Source organism: Odocoileus virginianus, chromosome 11 (assembly GCF_023699985.2).
Source record: "Odocoileus virginianus isolate 20LAN1187 ecotype Illinois chromosome 11, Ovbor_1.2, whole genome shotgun sequence".
Taxonomy (NCBI): Eukaryota; Metazoa; Chordata; class Mammalia; order Artiodactyla; family Cervidae; genus Odocoileus; species Odocoileus virginianus.
Window position 1 is genome coordinate 10117067 of NC_069684.1, and position 15438 is coordinate 10132504.

The window sequence follows — 15438 nt, forward strand, 5'->3', positions numbered from 1 at the left end:
ATGTGGTTAGTGCTTCTCAGATTTTTGTGTATGCACATCACTTGGGGTTTGTTGAAAATGCAAATTCTGTTTCAGTAGATCTACAGTAGGGCCTGAGATTTCCCCAATAGATAAGCCTGTCCACCCACACAGAACTTCCAGTCAGCTTCTGAGCACTTCATTCTCAACGTGAACGGACATTAGAAGAAAGTCCCTAGCATTGCAAGATGTTTCCTTTCATTACGAACTTTGCTCAGGAGTAATATGCTCTGCTCATCTATGCTTTTACAATGTCCCCGCTTGGCCAGAAGTTGGCTAATGGCCATTTATGGGTTTCTACGTCTGTTAGACAACAAAGGTCCGTCTGGTCAAGGCTATGGTTTTTCCAGTGATCATGTATGGATGTGAGAGTTGGACTGTGGAGAAAGCTGAGTGCCGAAGAATCGATGCTTTTGAACTGTGGTGTTGGAGAAGACGCTTGAGAGTCCCTTGGACTGCAAGGAGATCCTACCAGTCCATCCTAAAGGAGATCAGTCCTGGGTGTTCATTGGAAGGACTGGTGCTGAAGCTGAAACTCCAATACTTTGGTCACCTCATGCGAAGAGTTGATTCATTGGAAAAGACCCTGATGCTGGGAGGGATTGGGGGCAGGAGGAGAAAGGGGCGACAGAGGATGAGATGGCTGGATGGCATCACTGACTCGATGGACATGAGTTTGAGTAAGCTGAAGGAGTTGCTGATGAATAGGGAGGCCTGGCGTGCTGCAATTCATAGGGTCGCAAAGAGTTGGACACGACTGAGCAACTGAACTGAACTGAACTGAACGTCTGTTATATTCACCAGGTCCTAGGACTGGAAAGGACTTAAGAAGTGATCTAAAGATCCATTTGTAGTGCTTATATTCCTGTTGTGGTTTCCTTATGAGTTAAGCCTCAGCTGCTGAGATTATTGGATCATGTCTTCATAGTGAGCACCCAACGGAAGGGTTGAGGTGTGCTAGAAGGTTAACACACCAACTGTTCACACTGTGGCTCATCTGCACAGAGCACAAGTTTGACCATAGGCACCCCCTCTCTGTCCCAGGGGTGTTAGAGTCCCTCCAGACACCTGTGACTAAGATTCAGGCCATCGGGATGGGGAACACATATAAATCCATGGCTGATTCATGTCAATGTATGCCAAAAACCACTACAATATTGTAAAGTAATTAGCCTCCAACGAATTAAAAAAAAAAAAAAAAAAAAAGATTCAGGCTGGGAGAAACCCAGGATCAGAGTTCCTGTAGGTATTGAACTGAAAGTTGTCAAGCAGGAGATGGCAAGAGTGAACAACATTTTAGGAATCAGCAAACTAAAATGGACTGGAATGGGTGAATTTAACTCAGATGACCATTATATCTACTATTGCGGGCTAGAATTCCTTAGAAGAAATGGAGTGCCCATCATAGTCAACAAAAGAGTCCGAAAAGCAGTACTTGGATGCAATCTCAGAAATGACAGAATGATCTCTGTTCATTTCCAAGGCAAACCATTCAGTATCACGGTAATCCAAGTCTATGCCCTGACCAGTAATGCTGAAGAAACTGAAGTTGAATGGTTCTATGAAGACCTACAAGAACTTGTAGAACTAACACCCAAAAAAGATGTCCTTTTCATTATAGGGGACTCGAATGCAAAAGTAGGAAGTCAAGAAATACCTGGAGTAACAGACAAATTTGGCCTTGGAGTACAGAATGAAGCAGGGAAAAGGCTAATAGAGTTTGGCCAATAGAATGCACTGGTCATAGCAAACACCCTCTTCCAACAACACAAGAGAAGACTCGACACATGGACATCACCAGATGGTCAATACTGAAATCAGATTGATTATATTCTTTGCAGCCAAAGATGGAAAAGCTCCATACAGTCAGCAAAACAAGACTGAGAGCTTACTGTGGCTCAGATCTTGAACTCCTCATTGCCAAATTCAGACTTAAATTGAGGAAAGTAGGGAAAACCACTAGACCACTCAGGTATGACCTAAATCAAATCCCTTACAATTATACAGGAAGTGACAAATAGATTCAAGAGATTAGATCTGGTGTGCAGAGTGCCTGATGAATTATGGATGGAGGTTCATGACATTGTACAGGGGACAGGAATCAAGACCATCCCCAAGAAAAAGAAATGCAAAAAGGCAGAATGGCTGTCTGAGGAGGCCTTACAAATAGCTGTGAAAAGAACAGAAGCAAAAGGCAAAGGAGAAAAGGAAAGATATACCCATTTGAATGCAGAGTTCCAAAGAATAGCAAGGAGAGATAAGAAAGCCTTCCTCAGTGATCAGTGCAAAGAAATAGAGGAAAACAACAGAATGGGAAAGACTAGAGATCTCTTCCAGAAAATCACAGATACCAAGGGAACGTTTCATGCAAAGATGGGCTCAATAAAGGACAGAAATGGTACGGACCTAACAGAAGCAGAAGATATTAAGAAGAGGTGGCAAGAATACACAGAAGAACTGTACAAAAAAGATCACATGGTGTGATCACTCACCTAGAGCCAATCATCCTTTGAATATGAAGTCAAATGGGCCTTAGGAAGCATCACTATGAACAAAGCTAGTGGAGGTGATGGAATCCCAGTTGAGCTATTTCAAATCGTGAAAGATGATGCTGTGAACGTGCTGCACTCAATATGCCAGCAAATTTGGAAAACTCAGCAGTGGCCATAGGACTGGAAAAGGTCAGTTTTCATTCCAATCCCAAAGAAAGACAATCCCAAAGAATGCTCAAACTACTGCACAGTTGCTGTCATCTCACACGCTAAGAGAGTAATGCTCAAAATTCTCCAACAGGCTTCAACAGTACATGAACTGTGAAATTCCAGATGTTCAAGCTGGTTTTAGAAAAGGCGGAGGAACCAGAGATCAAATTCCCAACATCCGCTGAATCATCAATAATTCGAGAGAGTTCCAGAAAAATATCTACTTCTGTTTTACTGACTATGCCAAAGCCGTTGACTGTGTGATCACAACAAACTGTGGAAAATTCTGAAAGAGATGCAAATACCAGACCACCTGACCTGCCTCCTGAGAAATCTGTATGCAGGTCAGGAAGCAACAATTAGAACTGGACATGGAACAACAGACTAGTTCCAAATTGGGAAAGGAGTACGTCGAGGCTGTATATTGTCACCCTGCTTATTTAACTTATATGCAGAGTACATCTTGAGAAATGTTGGACTGGATGAAGCACAAGCTGGAATCAAGATTGCCGGGAGAAATATCAATAACCTCAGATATGCAGATGACACCACCCGTATGGCATAAAACAAAGAAGAACTAAAGAGCCTCTTGATGAAAGTGAAAGAGGAGAGTGAAAATTTGGCTTAAAACTCAACATTCAGAAAACTAAGATCATGGCTGGCATCTGATCCCATCACTTCATGGCAAATAGATGGGGAAACAATGGAAACAGTGAGAGACTTTATTTTTTTGGGTGCCAAAATCACTGCAGATGGTGGTGACTGAAACCATGAAATTAAAAGATGCTACTCCTTGGAAGAAAAGTTATGATCAACCTAGACAGCATATTTTTCCAGTAGTCATGTATGGATGTGAGAGTTGGACTATAAAGAAAGCTGAGTGCAGAAGAACTGATGCTTTTGAACTGTGGTGTTGGTGAAGACTTTTGAGAGTGCTTTGGACTTCAAGGAGATCCAATCAGTCCATCCCAAAGGAGATCAGTCGTGAGTGTTCATTGGAAGGACTGATGCTGAAGCTGAAACTCCAATACTTTGGCCACTTGATGTGAAGAACTGATTCATTTGATAAGACCCTAATGCTGGGAAAGATTGAAGGCGGGAGGAGAAGGGGACAACAGAGAATGAGATGGTTGGATGGCATCACCAACTCAATGGATGTGAGTTTGGGTAAACTCTGGCAGTTGGTGATGGACAGGGAGGCGTGGCGTGCTGCAGTCCATGGGGTCGCGAAGAGTCCGACACGACTGAGTGACTGAACTGAACTGAACTGAGACAGCATATTAAAAAGAAGAGACATTAACTTTGCCAGCAAACGTCCATCTAGTCAAAGTCATGGTTTTCCAGTAGTCATGTATGGATGTGAGAGCTGAACTATAAAGAAAGCTGAGTGCAGAAGAATGGATGCTTTTGAACTGTGGTGTTGGAGAAGACTCCTGAGAGTCCCTTGGACTGCAAGGAGATTCAACCAGTCAATCCTAAAGGAAATTAATCCTAATATTCATTGAAAGGACTGATGCTGAAGCTGAAACTCCAATACTTTGGCTACCTGATGTGAAGAACTGAGTCCTTAGGCAAGAGCCTGATGCTGGGAAAGATTGAAGGTGGGAGGAGAAGGGGGCAGCAGAGGATGAGATTGTTGGATGGCATCACCGACTCCATGGACATGAATTTGAGCAAGCTTCAGGAGTTGGTGATGGACAGGGAGGCCTGGCGTTCTGTGGTCCATGACTGAGTGACTAAATTGGACTGAACAGACTGAACTGAGGTATTTAATATTGGTAGCTTGTTTCTTTTTGTATCTATGTCCGAATCAGTGGACATGAATTTGAGTAAACCCCAGGGGACAGTGGAGGATAGAGGAGCCTGGTGTGCTGTCGTCCACGGGGCCACAAAGAGTTGGACAGGACTCAGCAATTGAGTGACAACAACTGCATATGTTTTTTTGCATGTTTCCCCTCCCACTGGATCTTTTGCGTATTTATATTTTAAATATATATTTATATATGTGTATTTCTGTATTTTTCCCCTCCTGATAGATCTTGAACGCTTAAAAAATTACCCAAGTTCGAGAAACAGCAATGTCACCTGGAAGCTTGTGAAGAGTCCCAGGCCCTACCCTGGGACAGGATTTGTAGTTTTCATAAGATCCCCGGGTGATGTGCAGGCATATTTAGGAAGTTCGAGAAACACTACATGATGTGGCTTTTCTGCTTTGTTTACCTCAAATGTTGGGCAGTGACGGCGTGTGCCGGCTGCCCAGGAAGTACTAGGCGGCCGGTCCTCAGCAGGTCAGGCGGCAGCGTGAGCAGAGGCGTCTCCATGCCATGAGCCCCTGGTGAGCCCCAAGACAAGAGTGAGAAGAGAAGGTAAGGAAGAGTCTGCTTGGCGCCTGGGAACTCAAACCCATTTGGGAGCCCCAGGAGCAACATCCGGTGTTCCTTACACGATTCATCTCAAAAGTTTCCAGACTGATAACTGACCTTTGAGATTCCTCCCATTCCTAAAGCACTTCTGGAAACTCAGTGCCATCCCAGACTCCTTCCAGCTCTGAGGGGTCTTGGACATTAGGGCGGATTTCACACCTGCTTGGCTGCCTGAGCCGCAGGCCTGTGATGCAGCCCTAGGGCGGGGCGGCCTCTTCACCATACAGGGCTGTGTGTCTCCTGACAAAGGTCAGTGTAGGATGGGCCAAAGACCTGGAGAATCTAGCACTTTCCTCCCAGCCATGCTGAACTATTTTATGAACCCCTGGATTTCAGAAAAGCTAACTTGAGGATAGTTTTATATTACCAAAAGGTTTTGTAAATAATTTAACAACAAGGCTCTGAATAGTGTTTTGTATTTGATTAGTATATCAACTGAAAAATATAAAAATAAAACATCCCTTTGACAGAGCTATCATGTTGCTCAATAAAGACAATTGTTTAGGATTGTATTTAGACAGTATAGAAGGTTGAGCCAAAGCTTTCCTCACTCTAGAACATTCCCTGGAATAATTACAATCACTGAAGTCCTGATACAAATTCAGTTTGTTTAAAATAAAAGTTTTTCTCTAATTTAAAATCATATATATTCATCAATAAGAACGTGAAAATGTAGACACTTTCAAAGAAGAAATAAAAAGAACTCATCACTCAGAGATAGTGGTAGCCTTTTTAATATATTTTCTTCTAGTCTTTTTATGCATATAATGTGTTGTTATATAAAATTGAGATGATTCTGTTTAGAAGGTTTTGCACCTTTTTGTTTATCTAACATATTATAGGCTATTTTCACATCCTTTGAGACATTCTTTGGAAACATCATTTTCTTTACCCATGATATTCTCTTACATGGTTATTCTGTTTTTGTTGTTGTTGCTGTTTTCTTAATGACTCTTCTTTTGCTGATTACTTAGACTATTTTCAATTTTTGCTGCTACTAATAATGCTATAGTCTTCTTTCCTGGAGCCTGTCTTTGGGAAACTCTGAAATCATGCAAACTCTTTATTACCAGATCAAGTTAGGATTTAAGATATACTTTGCAATATACTTGCCAAACCAATTTCTAGAGTAAGGTTCAAGAAACTTACTCCTGGAGAAAGTTGCTCTGACTTTATGGAACTAGTTGCTTGAAAAGTGCAGAGTCAAAAACCCCAGCTTCAATCAGTTGAGAGTTCTGCTTAGCTCAGTTTGACTCAGAGAATGGGAGGCTGTGCCCATAGCTGAGCTTGAGGGAGGCATCGAAACAGAGAGTAGAAGTTAGGAGTGGTAGCTGGGGGTTCAGTTAGATGGCATCAGTGTTTCTGATGTCTTGGGTAAGGACAAATCCCATTGCCAAGTGCATTACCATGGATTTCCTGGTAATGGATTCTTCTGGCTATCTTTCTTTGTCCCTGCCAGCTCCCCTCTTCAGAATGCCTGGCCCTTTCTACCTTCACCTCTGTTCTGCTTTGCTCTTCCATCAACTATTTTTTAAAAAAATATTTATATACTTGTTTGGCTGCTTCAGGTCTTAATTACAGCACATGGAATCTTCAATTTTCTTTGTGGCATGTGGGACCTAGTTCCCTGACCAGGGATCGAACCCTAGCTCTCTTGATCAGGAGCACAGGGTCTTAGTCACTGAACTACCCAGGGAGGTCTCTCATCAACTGTTTGGACCTGTAACTTTTGAGAATCAGGTTGCTGCTCTTAAATTGCACTGGGGTGAGATTAGGGGACAGGTATTCCATCACAACTGACAGACCTCATCATTACTGTTTTAGAATAAGCTGCTGCTGCTGCTGCTAAGTCGCCTCAGTCGTGTCCAACTCTGTGCGACCCCATAGACAGCAGCCTACCAGGCTCCTCTGTCCCTGGGATTCTCTAGGCAAGAATACTGGAGTGGGTTGCCATTTCCTTCTCCAATGCACGCATGCATGCTAAGTCGCTTCAGTCATGTCCAACCCTGTGCAACCTCATGGACAGCAGCCCACCAGGCCCCTCTGTCCACAGGATTCTCCAGGCAAGAATACTGGAGAGGGTTGCCATTTCCTTCTCCAGGGGATAAGCTAGGTAATGCTATAGTAACCAGTAGCAGCAAAAGCTTAGTGCCTTTACATAATCAGGTTTCTTTCTCACTCAGGTGGCTGTCATTCAATGGAGTATGACCCAACAGTCCAGCCTGCTTGGATTTTATGGCACCTTGATATTAAAACATGATTTCAGGATGACCAAGGCAAGTGATGAGTACACAGAAAATTGAGTATCATCTAAGTGCTTCAACCTGGAAGTGACACAGAGTGATAGCTTTTGGGTCAAAACCAAGCACATGACCTCACCTGATTACCTGGGGTTAGGAAAATGTGATTGTCTGTATGTTCAGAGGGGAAAGAGAACTGGAAATATGGGTGAGCATCATAATGTCTATCTGAATTACCAAAAGAGAGAGAGAGAGAGATCTTAAAATACAGTCCAAACACAGTAATTAGAGAAAAACATCATTATTAAATATGTGTAAGCAGCACTGATAAATAGTGACTTATGAGAGCATCTATTATATAGGCTTTATATTTCAAATAGAATTTCTTGTTTACAAATATGTGAAGCTGTATGCCCCACAGTGAGAACAACATAAAATTAACTTGGATGTCATTATGGAGCTCAGAGTAACCCAGGAATCTACCTATATTTTCTATACAAATTGCAACATTTAAAGGGGGAGCATTATGATTTAGCTAATTGTGAGGGGACCACAGGCATGTTTAACCTGTGCCATGCTATTTGACTGGTAAACTTCTTAGAACTCAACCGCTGTGCTGAGCAGGACTCTAAGTCAGCCTCTAGGCTCAGGGAAGAAGAGGGCAGGAATCCACCCATTCAACAGATATTTACAAAGCATGCTGAGCGAGCTCTCCTCTGAGTGCCGATGCCTGCAGCTCACATGGAGCTATCAGCATCCTTTAGTGGTGTCTGTCATGGGATGCCTGCGTGCACACACGCGTGTGTGTGTTTATGTGTGTGTGTGTCTTGTGGGTCAGGGAAGTGGAGGCACATTATAGTCTACATACTATACTCTGAGCTAATGTGACTATCGTCAGTGCCACATTAATTCAAGCAGTAGAAGTAATTGCTAATTGGCTCTCTCTCACATGTACTCCCATAAGAAGGATGTAAGTTTTGAAGTGCTTTCCCCTGATCATGACGAGTCCCACAGGACTAACCACAGGCTTCCTCCCTGTGACATGCGTTTTCAAGGAAAATAAAGGTGTTAATGGAGCACCATCTCCTTTTATGTTTCTCTTTCCCTAGCTTACTTTTCTGGATGCTAAGTAAAACTTTATTCTTATTAGGCCCCAGATTCCATTGCCTTACACAGAATTTTCTCTTGTCTTAAAATACTTGAGCTAGCAAATGGGAATGATACAAACGTCCCTCCCCTGCTTCCCCTAAGTTTTTTTTTTTTTTTAATTCACCCAGGATGGATGCCACCTTTCCTCATCAATTGCTTTGGGGAAGTGGTGTTAAGACCTGCAGGATCTCCAAAGGGGCTCATTCTTGGCCAGGACTCTGGGATGGGTTCCCCATAGAATCTGTGCCATGAAACTCAAGTGAAATGGTAACTGGGACAAGAGAGCCCCAGCAGGACCTCCATGGTCAGTTCGCCAGTTCCCGACTCTCTCTGCTCCCATCAGTATGGCTTTGCTGGGTCCCCCAGCCTCTCAAATTCCAGAGCGTGCGGGACTTGCTTGGGACCTTCTCATGGTGCTGAGGGCAGCAAGTCAATACTGTGCCGGCTCTGAGAAGTAAAGGGCTGTATAATGACTGTGGGCTAGTGCCAAAATGTATAAAGAAAAAAGAATTTATTTACAAGGGAAAATAGTAAGTACATTGTTCCACATTTTTCTTCATCCTTATTATCTATGTCTATATAATAAATATGATAAGTCTACAGACAGATTTTCCAAAATATTTTCTCACTTGGAGGTCATGGAATATTTTGGGTCTTAGTTGTGAAATACAGGCTTAGTTGCCCCAGAGCATGTGGAATCTTAGTTGCCTAACCAGGGATCGAACCCGTGTCTCCTGCATTACAAGGCAGATTCTTAACCACTGGACCACCAGGGAAGTCCTTGCATGGAATATTTAATACTCATAATTATAATACACACACATAAAGATTTGCAGTGTTAGTCACTCAGTCGCGTCCGATTCTTTGAGACCCCATGGATTGTAGCCTGCCAGGATCCTCTGCCAATGGGTTTCTCCAGGCAAGAAAACTAGAGTGGACACCATGGAATATTACTCAGCCATTAAAAAGAATTCATTTGAATCAATTCTAATGAGATGGATGAAACTGGAGCCCATTATACAGAGCGAAGTAAGCCAGAAAGATAAAGACCATTACAGTATACTAACACATATATATGGAATTTAGAAAGATGGTAATGATAACCCTATATGCAAAACAGAAAAAGAGACTCAGATGTATAAAACAGACTTGTGGACTCTGGGAGAAGCCGAGGGTGGGATGTTTCAAGAGAACAGCATTGAATCATGCATAATATCTAGGGTGAAACAGATCACCAGCCCAGGTTGGGTGCATGAGACAAGTGCTCGGGCCTGGTGCACTGGGAAGACCCAGAGGGATTGGGTGGAGAGGGAGGTGGGAGGGGGGACCGGGATGGGGAATACATGTAAATCCATGGCTAATTCATTTCAATGTATGACAAAAACTACTGTAATGATGTAAAGTAATTAGCCTCCAACTAATAAAAATAAATGGAAAAAAAAATAAAATTAAATTAAAAAAAAAAAAGAAAACTAGAGTGGGTTGCCATTTCCTTTTCCAGGGGATCTTCCAGACCCAGGAGTCGAACCATGGTCTCCCCCATTGCAGGCAGAATCTTTACGGATTGAGCCACCAGGAAGCTAGGTATTAAAATGCCACGGCTGTCTGTTAAATGACATTTCAGACCCATTATGGGAAGCTTTTTAAAGCTGTCTTATTGGGCTAAGGATGCTTTTGTTCTCTGAGTATTCATTATCCCAGTCCGCAGTTGCATCTGGAAGGAAAAGCCAATCTAACAAAGAAATTCTTGGTAATAATGTGACCACTTATAAAGTCAGTCTTCACTCAAACAACCCTCCCTGTTTAACACTGGAGTTTTAACCCTGCCCATGGGGTCAATATCTTTAACATTTTTGGCTCTCAGTTCATCTCAGCTAATTTCAGGGTATTGGAAACATTTGACAACCCTAAGGCAAACAAAATATAAATAGACTGCAGAGTGAAGTTGCAAATCTTGCAGGGGATCCAACTTTTCACCAAGTTGTTGTTAGCCACATGGAACAAAGCCTTTGACAATGGAGACCTGGTAGAGCTGGATTAATTGAAAATGGAAGAAGAGATAACTGAAAGGGATGATGACAGTATAGGTATTTGAAAAGAGAATTATTTGTGCTATAAGAGTACAGATGTCGTACCTGAGTATTTAAAAAGGATCTGCTTTATATTCTTAGTTCATGGCAAAAACGAAGTGAAAAATGTCAGAGTCCCCAGGAAATTTAGACATTTTTAGTCTAGCTATCTCACTTTTGAGATGAAGACCCTGAGAGGGTGTCCAAGGTCATGCCCGTGGTGATGGAGCAGGACTGGACCGCGGGGTCCGCTGACCTTGCCGGTTCTTCCGTCACTCCAGCCAGCCAGTCTGCCTCCTTCTCAGCCCCCACCTCCCACTCACAAGCAGTTCCTGTTGGCCTCTGGTTCAGAACACTCCTGGAGTCTGACCACGTCCCGCCCCCCGAGTCTCTCCCCTAGATGGCTGCCGGGGCTTCCTCACTGGCCTCCCACTGCCTTCCTTGTCCCTGTGATGTCTCCTCTCCACACAGCAGGCGTCGTGATCCTTTTAAAGCAGGTAATAACCTACAGGAGAAAGGATCTAAAAAAAGAACGAATACATGTATATGTGTAACTGGATCACTGTGCTGAGCACCTGAAACTAACACATTATCAATCAACTAGACTCCAATAAGCTTTTTTTTTTTAAACAAAAAAGGTAAAAAGAAGAAAACAATAGGTCAGACCTTATCTCTCTTGAGCTCTGACCTTCCAGTAGCTTCTGATCTCCCTCAGAATAAAATACCAGTCCTCCCGAGGTTATAAAGCCCAGTCACGGCTTGCTGTCTGATGTACCCCATCTCACTCTCCTCCTGCACTGTGTTCCACACCCCCGGGGTTTTTGTCCTTCCTCAACTCCCCAGGCTGCCTCCCTGCTCAAGACCTTTCCACTCCTCTTCCTCTCCCCAGAAGGATGCTGTTCCCCTAGAGATCTCACTTCTTTTCAGTTCTTTTTGCATGTCCTGAGCACCCGTTTCATTTTTTGATGGGGGAGGGGGGCTGTTTACTTTTTACTTTTTATTTTATGTTTAGAGCATAGTTTTTAGGAGTATAGTTAGGAGTCTAATTGAGTAACAATGTTGTGTTAGTTTCAGGTGTACCCCAGAGTGGTTTGCTTGTACATACACATATATCTCAGACTTCCCTGGTAGCTCAGATAGTAAAGAATCTGCCTGCAATGCGGGAGACCCGGGTTCGATCCCTGGGTTGGGAAGAGCCACTGGAGAAGGGAATGGCTGTGTATGCATATATGTACATATGCATATATCTATTTTTTCAAATTATTTTTCCCATTTAGGTTATTATAGAATATCGAGTAGAGTTCCTGTGTGATACAGTAGGTCCTTGTTGGTTATCTATTTCAAATACAGCAGCGTGCACATGTCTATCCCAAACGCCCAAACCCCAAAACTCCCAGACTTACGGTTTATTCCTACAGAGAAAACTTATGGTTGCCAGGGCAATGGGGGAAAGGGCGGGGGAGGGCTAGATTGGGAGTCTGAGCACCGGTTATAAAAGAGCACTTCAGGGTTTTCCTGGCGGCTCAGTGAAGAATCCACCTGTCAGTGCTGGAGACACGGGTTTGACCCCTGATCTGGGAAGACCCCACATGCTGTGGAGCAAGCAAGCCCATGTGCCACGGCTGCTGAGCCGGTGCTCCACGGAAGGGGATGCTGCTGCCCTGAGGAGCCTGAGCGCTGCAGCCAGGAGCAGGCGGGCGGTGGCTGCATCTAGGGAAAAGCCTGTGCGCAGCATCGAAGACCCAGCACAGCCAAAAATAAAGAAATAAATACGATGATTAAAAATAAATAAGTAAAAGAGCACTTCACGTTGTCATCCTCTTCTACGAAATGTTTCTTCATTAGGAAGATGATGGAGGACTGACATACATCCTGATATGTCTATTACCGGCCTTCCCACATCAGAACTTAAGTTCTGTGTTCACTGTAGGCTTTTAATCTATGCACCAGGTGCTTGCGTCCCCTTTGCTTGCAGATACTGTTAGAACACAAAAGCTTCTGGGAGATGCTAAATAAGTACTCCTTTGGTAAACAAAGAAATAAGCTGAATGATGAAGTAAGTTATATTATCTATACTGAGGTTACATACAGGAAAATTGTTTTAAAAGTCAGACTGTTTGCCAGATTTCTTCCCCCAAGAGCGTTTCATCTTGCGCTGCATATATCTGTCCCTGTGCTGTTTGACAGGGTGACGCCTCACCTTGGGAATTGGAAGATCATCAGGTACCTGCTTTTCAATCTTTTGGTGAAGAAATAGGGGCAAAATCACTCATTCGGAGCTTCAGGATCACAGACTTGCAAGGGCACTGCGGGTCCTGCTCACCTAGAGCCACTGGGGCTGGGAAGAATTCACCGTACTCACATGGCTGAAGGATTTTAAAAAAATTAACGTGTAGTGAGTTTACCATGTTGTGTTAGTTCCAAGTGTACAGCAAAGTGGTTCAGTTGTATATATACATATGCATACATACATCTATATGTACAACTACTTCTTCAGATTCTTTTCCATGATAGGTTATTACAAGATAAATAGTATAGTTCCCTGTGCGCTGCAGCAGGTCCTTGTTGTTTATTTTATATATAGTAGTGTGTATATGTTAATCCCAAACTAGGATTAAAAAAATTTTTTTAAAAATTTAGAATATCAGCAGCTGTTTAGGTCAAAGATTACCTGTGTAGTTTCTAGGCATTTGACCCTTTTTGTTCTCCTATATTTTGTCAGAAGGAAGAAGGGCTCTTCCCCCTAAGTTGTTGGACTTCTAGTGAGAAGAGAGGTTGAAATTCCTGTTCAAAATCAGCTTCCTTGGATTTCTTTTCTTATTTTTTTTTTTTTTTGGTGGGCAGGGGGTTGGTGGTGGACTGGAGAGTTGGGCAGAGGAGGGAAGCTTGCATGTTCAGATGCGTGTACTGTTTGGGGGCATTCATTTTGAAAGTTTGGAAAACATTTAAGGACTGAGAATTTTCCTTCTTTAATTATCAAATTAGTGTGGGATAAAGGAGGGAATGTGTGAGGTGAGGAGATGGGGAACTCAGCTCAGCTGAAGGAGATTAGGCCAGATGTCAGGAAAAAGCTCCAAGAGAGGCGGGTGTCGGCGGGGGTGGGGGAAGCAGGGGTGTCACCCTCACTTGGAACATTTGGGCCACTCTCTTCTCAGGGGCGAGGGTGTCCGGGAGCAGAAGATGACTCAAGGTGACCATTTAGCTTTTATAACCCTGGATCCTGGGTTTTTCCATGAAATTTCAGGGTCAGAAATACCTAACTCACTTTGGTGGCAATTGATCTGACAAATTGGCACATGGAAGATTTTCAGCAAAGAAACATCTATGGTATTTCCCAAGCACAGAATCAGCTTGGGCGAGTTTAGAGAATGGTGCTAAGACTCCATCTCCTGCCCTTGGTTTTGCCCTGTAAACTCTTGCCTACAGCGCTCTGCTGCGGGGAATTTCCCTGCGCTATCTAGTGAAAGTGAGCTGGCCCTCTCTTCAAACCTCCATCCTGATGGAAAGATGAGGGAGCCTACTAACCGCCATCTCGAGCAGCTTCCCCAGCCCCACAACGTGAGGACAGGGTAATGATGTCCAATTTTGCACACTTCAGATCCATTAGTAGCAATTACCTTTCTCGAGGTGTTTTGAGTTAGTTTTAACATAGCATTCTTACAGTTGGTGGATAATGACAGTAATAATGTACACAACATTTTCAAGTCGCTGTTTTTAGCTACAATAACACCATTAGTAGGTCTATTTAACAGATGCATTTCATGCTAAAAGTTAAGGTTCTGATGATTTCTTTCCCTTCCCCCAGGCAAATCTCCACTGCTATTTTATTCAGTGGAGATTTTTTGCTCCAAATTTTCAGCAATATTTTATTCTAGGTCTTCCTATTGAAACGAGATGGTCGTGTAACTGGTTTGATCTAGAATGATTAATTGTTTTAGCTGTTCTTTTCATCACATGCAAGCAAAACCCGAAAACTCACAAAATGGGAAATGTGTGTGTGTTTCCTGAAACTCCTTTGGTAAATCTATGAGAGCGGAATCATGGCTCAGCTGGTAAAGAATCTGCCTACAATGCAGGAGACACAGGAGACGCAGGTTCGATCCCTAGGTCAGGAAGATCCCCTGGAGGAGGAAATGGCAACCCACTCCAGTGTTCTTGCCTAAAAAATCCCACGGACAGAGAAGCCTGGCGAGCTATAATCTGAAGGGTTGCAAAGACTTGAATACAACTGAGCAACTAAGAACATAACAGAACACACGAGAGAGATGACTAGGTTTTACATGGTGCCTTCAAGGCAGAGGGATGACCAATGAGCTGCCCAAAGAAGTCTCTCAGAAGGCCGGGATGTCAGTCTATTCTAGTGACTCCATCAAGGAATGTGTGTGTGTGTGGTGTGTATATGTGTGTGTGCTAGCTCTTCTGATAATCCAGATTGTGTTTACTCCTGCCTTCCTCTCCCACCTCCTGGAAGACATCTCTGATCACCCCAGTCACCAGAGAACTCTTTTCCTCTCAAGCCCTGCATCTTTGTTATCTGTAATCCATTTCGGACACCCGTCTACACCGCCTCCTTCCATCCTCTCCTCTTACTGTGTTACTTAGTCTCCATTTTGTAGTTGGTCATTCATATGTCTCATCTTCCTGCATTAGATCCCTTGGCTACCATAACAAAGTAACACCAACCAAGTGGCTTAAGACAACAGAGCTTTATTCTGAAAGCTAGAAATCTGGATCTAGGGAGTCGGCAGGGCCGTGATCCCTCTGAGGTCTCTGGAAGAGGACCCTACGTGCCGCTTCCAGGTTTCCTGGGCTTTTGGTGGCACAATTCCAATCTCTG